The 16,827-nt window shown below is 46.1% G+C and overlaps 1 protein-coding gene across 13 annotated transcripts in view; it reads left to right on the top strand.

The window, feature by feature from the left end:
* The window catches only part of FOXN3 (forkhead box N3), a 200,236-nt gene that overhangs the window by 94,734 nt on the left and 88,675 nt on the right, over positions 1 to 16,827 (top strand). The gene's annotated exons all lie outside the window — the stretch shown is intronic.

Here is a 16,827-nt window from a genome sequence, read left to right on the forward strand (position 1 = left end):
GCGTTGCGTATGAACCTTGGTTGAGCCGTGAAGCGTGGTGAGGCCGGGCAGCCAGGAGCCAGCCGTGCGCGGGGCCGGGACGTCGGGACGCCGTGCTTTGGTGGCGGCCCTGCTCCGCCTGACCCACGCGATAACGGCGAATGGAGGGCTCGCCCCGTTCTCACTAGGGGCCAGCAGGGTGCCCGCACTCGGAGGACACGGGTTTGTTTTTTTCCTGGGGTGCGCTGCGTTGTGCCCGCGCAGCCCCCGGGTGGGTGAGCAGCGGCCCCTGCCTTCCTCTCTTTGCCGACATCGGCGTGGGGTGGTGGCCATCCGTGTGCTCTGCGTTTGTTTTCACACGGGCCGGTGCTTACGCCGAACCTTAGCAAAAGAAGAGGGAAACCTACGACCGCTAAGCAGAGACGCAGGCACTGGGTTTGGACACAACTGCTCTCCGCTCACTGCTGACGTGGAGCTCGCTCGCTTCGCTTTCCCCAAAGGCTGGGTCGGAAACGCCAGCCGCCTGCAGCCCACCCTACAAAACCACCCGTCCAACGGCATCACCACGACCGAGCCGTGACAGCGGCAGCTTTCGATGCCCTATGGATTTCAGTGCTTTTTGGGGCGGGGGGCGGATTTTTCCGGAGCGGATCCTGCGCTTAGCGCTGGGCCCGGTGATGCTGGCGCGGGAGCAGCGGCCGCCTGCCCCGGGTGCCGGATTGGCCTGACGGCCGCTATGGCAACGGGCGTCGCCATGGCACCGCGTAGCCCGGCAGGTGCGGTGGCATGGCGGCACGGCGGCACGGCGGCACGGCGGCACAGGGCCTGCGCTGCCTGCCGCGGGGACAGCCCGCTGGGGCGCAGCCGCGCCGTTGCCGTGGCGACGGGGAATCCTGCATAGCAACCGCAGCCGGCCCGCAACTTTTGGGGGAATCGGCATCCTGCACCCGGCTTTGTCCTCAGCCTGGGGCAGGAGGATTGTGGCGTTTATTTATTTTTATTTTCATATTTTTTTCCCCTTCCCCTGTTACGAAATGAGCTGCTGACTTACGGCGAGCCAGCACCGGGAGGTGACAGGAGCACGGGCCTCCCATAAGCTGTGCAGCATCCACGGTACGGCCTCGCTGCATCCTATCTTTCCTGTGGAGCTTTAGAGAAATACGTTCCGTAGTGTCACTGTTCCGTGGGATTTTTTTGCTTTTACGCTCCCCCTGCTCCCAGCAATTGCTCCGCTACTGCGCTTTGCAGAAGGACGGATGAATAATTTGACTGATGGCATTACAACGGTAATTCGTGTGTTTGAACGAGGTTTGCTTCCAGCGCCTCATTTTATTGTCTCTATTGCATTTTTAAGAGTATTTTAATTATGCCCATATAGATTTATGCAGAGACTCTCGTATCAAGTGAAAGTGTAAAGCACATTTGACACACAACTGGAGGGATTTTGATCCCTTCTAATCCCCACGAGCAAAACATTTCGGCAAACACACGCAGCCGCGAGCAGGAGCCCCGATGTTTGATGCCTGAAGCAGGTATTCGCTCAGCGGGGCGGCTTGGCCAGAACCGGTGGTGTTGCTGGCAGCTGTCACCTGCAGGGGCTCGCGATGGCTTTTCCAGGTTGGCCTTCACCGATGTCCAGATGTAGCTGGGCAAATGGCAGAGCCGTCCTCTGAGCGAGGGGTGGGAGGGTGCCACCAAAACACCCTCAAGGAAGTCCCCAGACTGAAAGGGAAACTTGCCTTCCGTGGAAAGAGGGAGACGGCAGAGCTGCTGCTACGCTGCTTGTGCTGCCAGGCGCTCGCACAGTAGCATCGAGTCTTGTGATAATGGCTGCATCATAAAACAAAGAGCTTGCAGGGCTGCAGGAGCAAATGGCTCACAAATAGACGCCCGAAGGAAGCTGGGCTTTGCATGAAAATATTGTGGTCTTGCTCTTATTTTTAGCTGGGTGTCTTTCAGCACTTCCACTGTCAAATAAAACTTAATCTTCCTGTGGTCTTCTAAAATATTCATTTAGTCACCTGCTACTGACTGACAGAACATCAGCATAAGGCTTATCTAGGCCATCAGTGACTGTTGAATTAATTTCATGATGCATTGGCCGTTACATGGCAAAGTCAGTTTTTGGATATATTTCTGATACATTCGCAAGTAGTTGAACATTCCCTGTGCGTTTGGAAAAACATTAATCCCATATGTATGTGATTGCTTTCTCATGTGTACAAAGACTTCGGTAGCGGGTAGAAAAATGTAAATCCGCTCTGCCATCGTCATATCTCCCGAGCAATACATTGTCATAGTAACAAATTCCAAGGGAAATTCTTCTGATGGTGGAGATGATATGTTTAGAAAAAATCCTTGGATGGCAGAGTTTTGTCGCTGTCCATCAGCCTTACATAACTGAAGCCCACAACTAAGAGAAACTATGTCACCTGATATTAATGAAATACGTCTGGAACAAGATAATTCACCAATATTAGAACGCCTGTAGGAACTGGGTTAATCGGAGGAATTGTAAGGTTCATAAGGATCAGTTGCGGCAATTCCACAGGGGGCAAATTGACCTATTGCTTGTCTTTATCAGATGTTTTGGAAGAATAAGGATACACAAATGAATCACATGTTCAGTTTAGTATCTGTGTAAGCAGCTTAGGGGTGAATTGAGCATGGAGTGGAGGAACGTATTGTAAAAATATCCCAAGCAAGATGATCACTGAATGTACAAATGCTCCTTTTCTGAGCAGAGTTAATTCCAGCAGATAATTTAGCTTTACAACTCCAACAGAACATGCTGCATAAACATAACAGGGAAGACTTTTTATGAAGGAGTTTTATAATGTGAACCCACACATTTAGATGACTGACTCAGTATTATACTAGTGTCATTTTAGATCAGACGTCTGACTCAAACCAGGAAGTTTGGATTACACTGGGATCCATGTATACAAGACCGTAGTTTTGGGGGAAAAACAAGTTGCAGTGTTTGTACACAAGAAGGAACTTCAGACTACTGTTGTCTGAATTGCTAGTGCTTCTTTGAACATGAAGAAGATTATCCGTAAGCTTTACGAGGAAGTATATAGTAATGCAAATTACTTAATTTTAATTGGGTTGGATACGTGTTCTTAAAAACAACACTCATGCCTAACAAAGAAACCTTTTTTTTCTAATTCTTCTGATGGAGGCATATATCATGCCATTTATGATGAATTTCAAGGGTTAACTAACAGTGATACACAGTGTGATAAAGAAAAAACTCTCCTGGGTGTGGAAAAATGAGTGCTTTAGTCCAAGGGCTATGGTGTGTTTCTTTTTAAATATTTACAGTTGTGTTGGCAATAGCAACCTTGAAATGTATTTACAGACACAAACTTTGTTAAGTAACTATGTAAGTCAGTGCCCTGATATTTTATCTGCATGCTTTACCTTCAGTTTTCTGACTCTAACTGAACTATAGGTGTGATTTTTCTCTTCTGGTAGTGCTTTGAGGAGATCTTGAAATGGATTTTTGTTTTCTCTGAGTGTGTCATATCAGTATAGTTCTCAATTATTTTCATCAGCAGAAGGAGAAATGCTATCACGAAATGTAATGTAAAATAACAGAAATTAGTAGTTTCACAGATGGCTAAGAATTTTTTGGAGATCTGGGTGACCTGGGAATCTTGGCTAGACCACTTTATAGACTATATGATGTGTAGAGTGTTATTTTTTTCTGCTTTTCATTTTTCCAATGTATTTTGCTAATTGTTGTTTGCTAAACCAGTGGTGAACATTGGCACATCTGGGCTAAGCTGCCGTGTAGCTGATGAAATTGCAAATTGACCTGAAATAGAAACTGAAGAGAGGTTTCTTTCTTGCGTTGCCCCAGCCCACCTGTTCAGAAAGGCTGCATCTGGTCCCTGGTTTGTTTGCATCTCTCCTGTAGGAGCAGCTTGGGTGAGCTTGGTTGATGCGTTGTGTGTTAGTGGGGCTCTTGGGTTCCCGGCTCAGCAGCTGGGGAAGTCCAGGCTCAACAAGTCACAGAGCCACCTCTGCAGCGACTGCCTTCTATGTAAAGTCCCTTTTCAGAGCATATTTCATTTAAATGGCACTGCTGCTTGACCTGGTCTTCCTTTTCCCTTCCTTTCTTGGAAGTGCATGATGTAGGAGCGGGTATGTTAGTGACCAAATATTTTATGAAACTTTACTGGTGGGGAATTTGAAAAATGAGGAGTGGCTTCTGTTTTATTGAATTTAGTGTCTCTTATCACTATTGCCTTCCGTGCAGCTGCTGGCTTTCTAGAAGTGCTATGAGCTCCTTAAATTTTAATCACTTCTTTCCCCGGTGTCATGTCCTTCAATATCTGTTTCTGCTAAAAATGTTTTTCTTTCTTTCTGCCCTTAATTCATACCATTTCAGCCAGCGACCTGTCCCAAGCGTAGGCGTTTTATGAAGACTAAATTATGAAGAAGCCCACTGCAAAGCAGCACTTTTTGCGCATTTTGGCCAAAGGTCTGAAGCGGGCTCTGGAGGGCGGCCCTCCTGAGGGGCCTCCCGCGGCCTCCATTTTGGTGGTGGCCCATCTCCATGGGGATGCGTGTTTGTGGCACGCCGCATTTCTTTATGCTGCTGTAAAAGGAGTGGTGCGTGTTACAGGTTTTCTTGTGAGGTAATCAGGTTAAGATAACCACGCTCCCATATACACGTCTCTTCCTAGGCTGAACAAGGAGCCGACTACGGCGTGCCGAGTTTGTGGCCACACAGGTTTGCTTCACGCGCGACTTCCCTGGTAGCACTGGGTGCACACAGTGCCCCCTGCTCCCTGTTCAGATGAGTAGCACAGGAGAGGGGTCTTTGTGATTGTGAGCCCCTGTTTGACTTTTGAAATTTATTAGTAAGATGCAAAAGCTGGTGAAAATTGGATATCAAGCTTCTATGATACCTGTCACTGCAAGCTGTGTGGTGAACAGGGAGCATGGTGGCTGGGGGACACTGACGTTGCTTGTTCATTTTGCGTTAGAACTAAAAAAAATCACATTTCCCTGTTTTGAGACTGAAAACATGCAGTCCTGCTACTCTTAATCCCAGCTTTCTGCTTCCATTTCCCTGGTTTAAAGCCTCCTGCCACATCTGGAGGAGGCAGAGCAGTGGCTCTGATCAGTGCCCAGGTTGCTCCCCAGGCAGCAGCGTGTGCGCAGTGCTTGCTGCACTGGTGGCCCCAGCTCTCGTCAGGGCACCCAGGACACTGCTACAGAAAAAAAAAAAAAAAAGACTTGAGCAGTCACTGCGTGCATAGTCTGCATACAGCCTGCTAAGGATGGGAAACTTTGAAGCTGTTGCACAAATGCTAAATGAACAAATGTTCTGTTTTCCTTGTGATACCCAGCTCCCAGCTTTTATTTGTTGGCTGCTGTTAACAAGCTTTGTGTTCGGTATTTGTTGAACGCCCACCATGTGATGGGTCAGTTTCAGTGCTACTCTGTTACAGCGTGCACCCATATTCATGTCTCATTCAGGGGACCCTTAAAAGTGCCTCTGTTTTTCCTCTGTTTGCTCTTTGAGGGAGAAGGTTCTTCAGCCATTTCCACCTCAGGTTTGGGCCTGTCCTACAGTGCAAATAGCAAGTCTGAAGCCATGCTGGTACAGTCAGGGGACAGTTCAATCATTAACTCTCTGCACAGGGTAGTTTGTCACCTTGCTGTGGAAATAGTTTCCCCTCACCACAAGGACTGCTATTGTAGATTAGCCACTTACAAAACTACTGGATTTGGAACAACTCATTCAATTTTTTTTGCTGGTTTTGGCTTCACTGCTTCCTCCCTAAAACTGTCACAAGCTTCAGACTTTCCCTGTTGCCTATTGAAACTAAAGCTGCATCAAAGTGACCATGTTGAAGGTTATTGTTCTGGACAGTGTATAAGCACTCTTTTTATCTGTAATGCTTTATGTGTTGAGATCAGAAATGATCTTTTCTGGCCATTTGGTGAAGCTGGTGAAATAAACTTTTTCTATTCATTGAGTACTTTGAAACACTGAAAGAAACTGTGGGGTATCTCCCTGCAAAAAGGGACTTAGAGAAGAAATTAATTGGTTGTCTTTTGCAGTCTAGAAGCACAGCTTTAATTCTGTATCACTTTTTCTGCTTTTGGTAGGATATGAAACTGACCATAGGGCGGTCTACTATTTCTGTGCATGCTACAACCCCCTTTATCAAGATTGATCTCAATATTTTACTTCCTGGGTAGAGTCAGAATGAGTTTTCTTCCCTTGGTATGGTGTCAAGGCGGAGTCTTTGGGGAATTTTGTTCTGCTGTTTCTGTAGTTCAGAGATCACAAGGAAAACAAGTTCTTCCAAACTGTGCCCTCTGACACAGTAGTACGTCTTGATTTGAACGTCATCTGTATTCTGAGACTGTGCGGCTTTTTTTCTGTTTTCTGGCAAATGAAAGAACATTGGTTCTGTCTGATGCCAGGTACGAATAGCAAGGAAAATAACTTTTGCTTGAGTGAATGCCTCTAATGCTATCAATGCATAAATATTTGAGGATTTGCTAGTCCAGGACCGATTTTCTATTATATTCTTATCAGTTCTTTAGCCAGTAGACTTCTGTGGTATGGGAAGTATCCTGTTGGCTATGGCTTTATAAAACAAATAAGATCAGCTCTTACCTTTTAAATGGAATTTTCTCGTACTGTACAGTATAAGGGATGTCGAGGGGAGGGAGATGAATGGGGGAAGCAGGCAGCAGATCATGGACAGAAAAAGAAGAATAGAAAATGAAGTGTGTCCTCCTTCATACAACAGAGTTTCATGAATTCTTGCTGTGGCACCCTTGTGCTCAGCAAGAACGACTGGTGGAAATACAAATAACCCTTTAATTGCATCTTTGTTCCTCTCAAAATCAGATTAATGCTTCTGAGCCTTCTCAGCAGAGGTGTTTTAAATTCTTTCTCACCTGTGCCCCCAAAATGGCACAAATGTCGTTTCCCACTTGCTACATACATGCAGATTTGGTTCTTTACGTCTTTGTTTTGGCTGCATGTTTGAAGGCCTTTGGTGAAGAACTGTAAAGCAGCATCCTTGGCCTGTCATTCTTCTCTAGTAGATGCTGGGCAAATACCAACTCCTTTCATTAAGTTGTTGTTATTCACAACCTCATTTGCTGAGCAGTCTTCCCAGTTACTTGGCTTTTTAGGCTTTTTTTCCTTCCCCTGTTCTGTAGATAAATATAGCCGTATTCCAAAGATAGCTTGAAATGGTACTATAGGTATTTCCACTTAAGTTCATGGGAAAAAGAAAGTCCAGGGATGTGTTTTAACATTTTTTTTAGTTTGTTTGTAAATCCCTCTCTAGCTCTAGCTATGTGGCTATGAATAATGGTTACAGTAGCCTCAGTGACAGAGCTGTGAATTGGTGACTGCAGGAACCGGGCCGCACATGGGTGCTGTGCTTCTGAGGTGGTCGCCTGCGACTCCCCATCCCTCCCTGTGCTGTCCCCGTTGTGTAGCTGTGCACTTATGGCACGCCTGGTGCGGTGCAGGGCCGTGTGGTGGTGCAGAAAGCAGAGGGCATGGGGCTCCCCTCTCCCTTGGTCACTCGGTGGTGTTCGGTTCATCTCTCACCCGTCACCCCATTAGCAGCCATTGCATCACTACAACAACTGCGGCGCTTGCGTGGGTGGGGAAGCCTGGGTCGTGCAGTTCAATAACAGTTCACTGGATTGTTAGGAACTGAAAATTAGGAGTTGGGAGCAAGTGTCTGTGTGATGAACAGTGGCTGACATGAGTTATCATGTTTGTTAATCATACAATATTACAGCAATGGAAATGATTTGAATTCTGCATATGAAAACAGATTCACGAAGCTTGGGAGGCTGCAAATAGTAGCATAGTGTCTTGTATTTTATTGATATTATGTTCAGAAACGGTTTCTAATTTCCATATATTAATAAAGGTTTTCCATAAATTACGTTTAATTTTAAACTTTATATTTAATTATTCCTTTTTCTTTAGATTTTCTTTACTTCACTCTCCGTTAGCTATTGGACTTCTTTCCTTTGGTTCTTTTAGTAAGAATGATTTACAGGGAAAGTCACTTTATTTGCAGCTCTGTTGTTAGCCCGACATTCTTAGGACAGTTTCTAATGTCATATTAATAGTAACAGACCTTCTATGAGGAAAAAAGCAATGAAGATCTTTTCAGAGCCTTTCAAACAATGGGGAAGGGATGGCTTTTCTGTAACGGTTACTCCTGTGATTCTAAGGAATTCTGTAGTTTAAGTCTTCAATGCTTATTTAATATTTGTGTTAGACTCCAAGTAAGGTGCACTGACCATTTCCAAGAATCGCAGTATTTGCTGTCAAACAACTGTGTGGACCTTTTATCCTTTTTGCCTAATTTTTGAATGAATATTGGGGAATAAAGATCCCATTTAAAGTATGAGAGGTGCAGTTGCATTTTGTACCTGTGTTGTATATCCATGTAATCCTTGCCTGTGTATCTGAGCCAGTATTTCTCAAGGTATCAATCGGTGTTTCTGCAAATGTTTTTTTAAAAAACATCCTAAATGTTCAGAGCATTTCCAGCATCACGTTGCAGTACCCATGGCCATAAATCTTAAAATGAAAGGCAAAGTTTCCCTTCAAAGCTATTTCTTTAGTAAATATTTATTTTCAGATAAAAAGCTCAAAACAAGTTTCAGAGGGTTAGGCTTTTCGAATCTTTATTAGCTGGCAGGCTTTTCAGGGATGCATGTGGTATCCCAGCATATGGATACGTGTATGTGCCATTTATAGTCTCTGTGTATATTTTGGAGAAGAAAGTTTGTTTATTTGTTGCAAGAAAGGAAGCTTGGGGATTGTCTGTTAATCTGTGAAAGCTTGAATTATGATTTTTATCACCACCTTTGCCAGTTGTGACTTGATTTCTGGTGTCACACAACTCAGCCCAGGGCTTGCCGGTGGTGATCTGTGACCGTGTTTCCCATGGCTCTTGTGGCTCATCACCACGACACCTGATTGTAGGATCCTACTATGTAAAAGTGGATCCTCTTCCTCTGATTTTCATGGGACTGCTTTTTGCTCAAATAAAAATATTTTGATAGAGTTGCTTCATTTCATAGGAACTTCCATGGCTCAGAGGAATAAAAACTAAAAGAGCTTGAGGTGTATTAAAATGTCTCTTTTTGAAATTTTGCAACAAAAAGTATGGAGTCCTTTTTCTTACCAAAACTTTTTTGCACTTTTGTGTTTTGAACTTTGACTTGGCAAATCAAGCTGCTAGCTTCATCAGAACTAAGTTTACTTATCTAAAAACCCTTTTTGGAGGAGGCCATGGGGGGTCCTTAGTTGAGGAATTTCCATCCTCAGCAGGGCCGTGTACGGCTGAAAAGAGAGGGCGCCTTCCCCGCACATTCACCTGAGCTGAGAGTTGCTGCTTTTTGCTTGGCTAATGTGTTTTATGCTACGGTGGCCTGGTAAAATGTTCTTTCCCTTTGTGAAATCAGAAGAGCTCATTTTGTTCTTTTTCTATGGTGAAAAAGCTACAGTGAAGCTCTGAAGGTGATAGGTTGGCTATCTGTACCACATCTCACAGATACTTGAACGTAATTTCGGGAACCCCGTAGCCATTTAAAGAAAATCTGGCAAGCAATTTTGGTACATCTAAACGTAAATGAGAATTAATGGGTTGTTTTAGGTATGTTCTGAAAAATTGTGTGGTTAGGTTTCCTTAAATTCCAGGTGGCCCTGAAGGCAGTGTGCATGTGTGGGGGTATATGTGTATGCTTGGTTGTTGGGGGAATTTGTTCCATTTCTAAATCATAAAACTGCTTTGTAAAATACCTAATTTGGGAGTTGGTTTTGGTTTGGTTTGGTTCGTTAGTTTGTTTTTGCTATGAGTTAAAGGTTGGGGGGAAAGGGGGACGTTGAGCAATAGGCCTCAGAAATGTGGACTTCTGTTCAGCTGCCATTTCCAGAGCTCCTACAGATGCAGCCTGGACGAGGATGCTGGACTCCATGGGCTTTCTAGGTTGGAACCCATCTTGCCAATAATTCAAGCCAGCACGTGCTGTGGTAACAAGCACAGGTGTGCCTTGCTGGGCCGTTCTCAGGTTTTCCGTGAAACTTTCCTCTCTGGCATCTGTTCGTGGGGGCTCTGTCCCCAGCGGGCTGCTGGTTTCAGCCAGTTTGGTGGGGTTGATGTCGTTAGGCTTTTGGGGAGATTCCATGTTTTCAGTCTGAGGCTTTTTTTTTTTTTCCCCTATGACCATATTTTAGTGATAAATGTGTAAACCTCTGGGGGTTTGAGTGCACGTGTCTATGTGTGTGTGTGTACCGGGTGCCTTTTATGTCGAAAGGCATCGCGGCTGCCAGGCCGCTGCTCTCTTCTGCGCCTGGAAACAAAACGTGCTGGTTTACCGAAGGTGAACTATTTCCATTACAGAAACCCAGCGCAACAGCGATAGGCGGGTGGCCTGAGCAAACTAGCCTGCGGTGGGTTTGTCCAGGCAGTTGGTCCCGGCAAACACACCGGGGGACTTGGTTGTGCTGCGCGGTGACTCGCGGGGGGCAGGAGAGGAGAACCGGCTCAGTTCGCTCGGCTCTCGAGGGCACAAAGGCACAGGACTTAACCCTCCGTGCCTCAGGATCGTGTCTTCCTCGTGAAAGGGGAGTGAGTGAGCAGTGGGCCGGCCCAATACCAGCGTGGATCGGAGCTGTCTCGTTCCTTTCCTTCCGCTCGGACTCACTTCTGCCCTGGTGGCACTCTCCTCCCGCTACCTGCCAGAGCGCTCTCCGTAGGCTTGTGTCGTGCCTCAGTTACGTACCGTAATTTTTCATTGCTCCCCTCGTCAGGCATCCAGGATTGCACAGCCAAAGGGTCTCTCTAATACAAATGTAAATTTATTTCTTTCTTGGCTTGCTGTGGCATGCGTGCAGTTGTTAAATTTTCTTTTCATTAGCTTGTATGACATATTTTTGGTATTGGAATTGGTGCTACATGGACTTTATTTGTGAACGTGGAATAACTGCAGTTTATTATTCAGCCCTTTTCGAAGGTAATAGCCGGTGTCCAGCTCCCTACAGCTGGTGGTTGATGTTTCTATTTGTTGCTTGTGGCCCCTTTCCCCTGACTGCTCTTGTCCATGTTTGTCCATGCTGCAGTTTTTGACTTCGCTGACGGCTGTCTGTGTTGTCTGCCTACACATTTTGCAGAGCTCTACACCTCTCACTATTTTTTTCTGTGGCTATTTTTATCAGGATTTCATTAAATACCCTACTGAAAGAAATCCTGTTCAAACAGTAGTTATAGACTGCTTGGGAAACTTCCTAAGATTAGTTTGAAAAACTCAGATGATCAGAATAGACTCTTTTTTTGTCACTTTAACTTCAGTGTCTAAAAGTGTATATAATTCTCGGGTTTAGTGTGTGTGGCTGTTGTTGTTGTTTCTTAAGCCAGAGTATGTGAAATTTGCAAAACTAATAGCATAATAATACAGATAACGAGGATTGAGCTAATAAAAATGCAGTGGTTCTTTAAAATGTCCAAGCTGCATTGGGAATTCGTATCAGATGGTTGGGCTGGATGCAGGTCCCAGTATATAAAAAAGAGATGTAAACTTAGCAAATTGGGGTTTCTTTGGGTTTCATTCATTTCAGTGTTTAATCGGGATTAGCAGATGGAGAAAAAAAAAAGTAAAAAATAAAAGTAATATACAATAATAGTAATAATAAATTAGGTTAGTTTTAATTATGTAACTTTCCTGAAAAGGCTTCTTTTTCCAGCCAGCTGTCTGATCAGTGGCAAAATTCATAGCAGCTCCCCAAGTATTTAAGATCTCTATTAATTGGAGTTCCTTCTCTGTATGAAGAATTGTTTTTTGGTTAGCTGTTTTGCATATGAAAGATGAAGACAACCATTTTTCTCGTGAGATTAAAAAAAAATAACACAATTAATTAAAATGAAATCATTTTCTATACTCAAGGGAATGAATAACAAACAAAGCTTCTGGAGCAGCCAGCTTTTATTTTCCTACTTGCAAGTATAACATAATGTAAAAGGAAGACTTTAGACAAACGCATTCTTTCCATGGTAGTTGAAGAGCCATAATCAGATGTATTGCTAAAGTGATGCAGATCTTTCTTTTGCTGCCTTTTTTTTTTTTTTTTCTTTTTGCTGCTTTTGGCTTCAGATGTAGAAGTAGAATTGCTGAGATTTGGGGAAAAAGAGAATGGAAAATTCTGCTGGAAATGCTAGAACTGGTCTTTTTCCATCCCCCTGGGGATATTACCATCCAAACTCTGCTTTGAAAAGGCACGGCAGCAAGTTGCATTGATGAGCTCTGGAGCAAGAGGTTCAGGAGTTGAATTTGTTGCGTGACACTGCCAAAAAAAACACAGCCAAACAACCACAACAACAAAAGAAACATTTTGCTTGTTTCCATGTCCTTTGCCATTCTCTGTTCTGTGGGGGTTGGGATGCCCCTGAAGACGGGTGGCCAGCACTCCACGGGTGGCACGCTCAGGGTCTACAGTTAAAAGCCCCAGTTAGAGTTGTGCCTGATCATTAAAGCCCCCTGGACTAACAGGGGACACTTGTGACGAGCTGTTTGGATTTGCTACTGGGTTTGCCCTAGGGCTAACCTAACACAACAAAAGCATGGTTAGGCTTTGGCCGCATGGTCCTGGGAGCAGCATCTCCTGATTGCTCAGCAGAGGGTTGGTTTTTGTGGTGTTTTTTCTTCTTCTTGTGTTTCCTTTTTGTCCTTTGCCACGTCATTTGAAGATGCTCTCACTGCCCTTGCACGGCAGCAAGCTGTCCTCTCAGTTGTGCTGATGAAGCTCGTGGAGCTGCACCATAAATTCGGTCCTGGTTGTTTGTTTATTTTTCAGGGATTGGGGCTTGTCAAGGAGGGATGTGGGCTTTCTTAAAACATTCCTACCAGAGAGAACGTGCCACCGAACCGCAATGTCCCTGAGGCTGGTTGGATGGCACAGTGCTGTGATAGGAGAATAATGCTCGAGTCTAGCTCCCAAAGCGCAGAAGAGCATGGAGGCATCATCGTACTTCGGTGTATTCTGGAGGTTAGTGCTCTACAACTGCCTTAAAGGTTTCCTGACTTGCAAGCCCGTGTTCTCAAGTCACTTCCATGCCACAGGGAAGTTTCCCAGTGCTGGGGAAAGCAGCAGCTGGGGAAAGAGGAGCCTTACCACAACGTTGCGGTTCCCCAGTCTTGGTGAGCCTGTGGAGGTAGGGTAATTCGCATGGCACAGTTTAGCAGCCTGCTGCATCTTTGCCTGTACTCAGACGCGGTGTCAGTAGGGCTATTCCTAATCTAATTAATCTGTGACTTAATTCCTTGCTAATCCTGGGCTGGCATGGGAGTTTGAACTGCACCAAGCGGGCAGATGCTACCTGGGGACTCAGACCTGGGGAGAGGCAGCTGGTGGCACGGGCTGCTCCTCGCTGCCTGCCTTCTGATCTCCAGTCCTCAAACTGCAAGGCAGAAAAGGGAGGTGATTTGGAGGGAACAAACAAGTTAACAGTAATCCCTCTGTGAAGGCAGGAGCTCAGTTTCCACGGGGATGTCTCTCTGAGCCTGCTGTATTGCTGTTGCGCACAGACATTGACACCTGGATGGAAAACTTGCCGCTTTAATAGCTTGTGGGGAAGAAGCAAGCACACAGGCTCTGGCCTGTCTTGGTCACTGACCAGGCGCAAATAATGAACTTATTAGACTGAATTAATCTCTTAAAGGAAATGGTTTGAAATCCATCTGGTAGAGTGCTGAAAAGCAGACTCAATAAAATCCTAGGAAATTGACTGTAGGAAGCAGTTTTCTGTTGGCAGAAGGCAGAATTGGATGACCCGAGGAGAGTCTTTCTGTCTTGAATTTCTGACACAGAGGCAAACAGAAATCAGCAGCAGACCCTGCGCACAGGGTTGCAAATGGCATTTCCAGGGGATGAGAATTTAAATGCGCTTGTTCCAGCCGAGGTGGAGCACGATTCCCTCAGCGAGGTGTCGCGCTGGGGGTTGCTTTTTTGGTGGGGGATCCTAATGTTCAGAAGGCAGTAGTATGCACGAAGCTGAGCATACTCCTTAAATCACAGGCCACTGAGACACCGGCTGATCTCACTCTGGTGCAAAGGAAGAAAAATCATCAGTAACTTCAGCTTCGTGTGCAAGCCTGCTATCGATTTCCGTGGCTGGAAATAAATCACGAGTTCTTTTTGTGCGGTTGTTGTGTACCCACACCGTCCCCAGGGGATGCTTGAAGTAACAACTTGTGCTTTTTCCCCCAGTGCCAGTCCGATGCTGGCTGTATGTGAGGAGGATGCTCGAGTGTAAGCCTTTTTGCACAGAAACCGCCGGGGTTGCCTTTCTGCGCTGGCAGATTCCCAAAATGGAGTGAGATGATGCGGCCCTGCGCTGTCTTCTGCAGGAGGCTCGGCCCCTGGCCGCCCACCTCTTGTTGGTGCTCCATGCGAAGGGCTCCTCCGTTAGGGGAGTGTTGGGTTGTGTCCTCTGGTTTTTGACGCTACGGGATTCCTCATAGCGTACCTCTTTGCCGATGCCTAAGGAGGTGTACTAGTGAGCGTGAGGATGGATGTAGCCTGGCAGTTGCATTCGTACTTCAGAGCACTCCTTGGGGGTATGACGGAGGCAAGGTACATCCCATCAGACGGTGAGTTTCTTGCTGTCCTTCAGCTTCCACACAGTACACAACACTGTATTACAATCTCAGTGTCAAAACTAGATGCAGACTCTCAGCGATGTAATCCTGCCAGCCTGAAAAACTTTTGAAGCCTTTGGTTTATTTTTCCTGAATCAAAGCTTAAGGTTAGCCCTAGATTTGCTGGAGATGAATATCAATTGGAGCCAGCTTTTTTGCGTGTTTGTTTTTAACGCCCTTGCTAGGCTGAAGTTTCCAATTACAGAAAAACTAATTTTGCTTCCAAATCTGGCTGGGAAACGGTCAACACTGATAGTACCTTGGTAAGAGAAGTCTTTGTTCCTTTCTGGCACTACCTGCAAAGACAGTCATTAGCTGAAAAGTAGCAGGCTTGCTTAAATCTCTTCTTTGCTTATCATTCTTCAGGGACTCCTATTCTCGAACGTTTCTTAAACAAAGGCTGCCTTTGCACCACCCCAGCTAAATCCCGTCCCATCGACACGCGGCTTGCGGGGCCGCTGCTGCTCCCGGCTGAGCCCCGAAGCCCTCGGCGTGCCCGGCGTGCAGATGGCCTGCAAGCTTCTGGAGCTCCTCGAGCAACGCCGGGGTGGTTCCTTGGCTCTGCAAGACCTTGCCACGCACGCTGTGCGGTTTAAAGGCAAAATGCTTCCTGCTAATTATGAGCAGTTACTCTGTAGGAACAGACTCATTATAGGGGCGCTGAGCCCTGGCCCGCCGTCCTTTTCAGCACCTGAATAATGCGGGAGGGAGGGGGAAGAAATGGCAAGAGGAACTGGAGTGCTGGCACCAATTAGTCCTCAGATTACTGAAAGAGGATTGCAATTTCAAGGCCAAAAAGAGTAGGGAGTGGGTAAAAGGATTTGAAATGAGATTATGGGACCTAAAAGCGCCTTTCTTTTGTTACGGAAATAATTCAACAGTTTTGCTGGAGCCAGTGAGACAATCCCGTTTCGTGGCTGAAGTAGGGGAGCTGTGTCCCGTTGCTTTTTAAGGTTCTTTAGCTAAGTTGATCCCCACTCGCATTTGTTAGTGCTTCCTGCAAAATCAAAGTGTTTTCAACAAACAAACAAAAACGGAGGAAAGCTACTGGCTCATCAAAAGGCCTGTTGTTTTTCAGGAAGCTTATTTGTATTCTTTGAAAGGGGAGCCAAGGGAAGGAGGCAGATTGAACTCCTTTTTTCTTTGGGAAAACTCTTTTCCTGGTGGTTACCACGAGACCGGCACCGGTCGCCCTCTCGCCACCCATAGCGGAGATGAGTGGCAATGCCGCTTGTTGGCTTGCTCAGAGATGCGGGTCCTGTAGCTCCTGCTCGCCTTCCAAGCAGGCTCCTGTCGGCACAGTAGCGGTGCGTGTAGTCCTCCTCCTCCAGGAGGAAAGGGCGCGAAGCTTTCCTGCCCTGCTCAAAGCGCCCACGATACACGTGAGTTTCTGGGACTGAAGGCTGGAGCTTGCTTGGAGGCAGCAGAAAAAGAGGGTTCTGTCCCCTCCCTCCCCTTTCAGAAAGAGAATGACAAAAGGGAGAATTGCAGACGTGGTGGGTTTAATGTGAAGTGTTTTGGCTTGGTATATTAAATGGCTGCAAGAGTGGGTGAAGTGCTGAAACGTTTTCTGCCCTTCCCAAGAGGGAGGATGTTTCTCTTGGGCTGGCTTAAACACAAAAGGCCTGTAGAGATCATGAATTTATCTATTACCAGCCTTTTTCCTTTCCTTTTTCAGTAGAACTTCTCAGTGTGAAAAACCAATGCAGGCATGCTTGGAAGCCCTGCTTCGAGTTCCCTGTGCCCACTAGTCTGGGGGAGTCTCTCGGCATGAAGCAGTGGGTGCTGCCGTGCTCTCGATTTCCCGTACTTGCTGGGTTTCACACCAGCCCGTGTTAGATCTGCTTTCATAGGCAAATACTTAAAGCTGTCATCCTGTGTGGCACTGAGTTCTGTGGGCAGCTTCTCGCCACCCAGGCGAGCCTTCAAAACCTGTTGTAGGGTCCCTCCAAGAAAAGAGGGAAGGGGACTGAGGGATGAGCCCACCACCAGAGTTCCCACACGGACAGTGAGGACGGGGATTGGTGAAGGAACGCAGGCTCTCGTACTGCCCATGGGATTTGTCTAATTGGCTTAATAAGGCTTCAGTGGTAAAGTTGATGATGCTAAAGGCGTCTTGTGGCACGCAGTACC

This window comes from Cygnus olor, chromosome 5 (assembly GCF_009769625.2).
Source record: "Cygnus olor isolate bCygOlo1 chromosome 5, bCygOlo1.pri.v2, whole genome shotgun sequence".
Classification (NCBI taxonomy): domain Eukaryota; kingdom Metazoa; phylum Chordata; class Aves; order Anseriformes; family Anatidae; genus Cygnus; species Cygnus olor.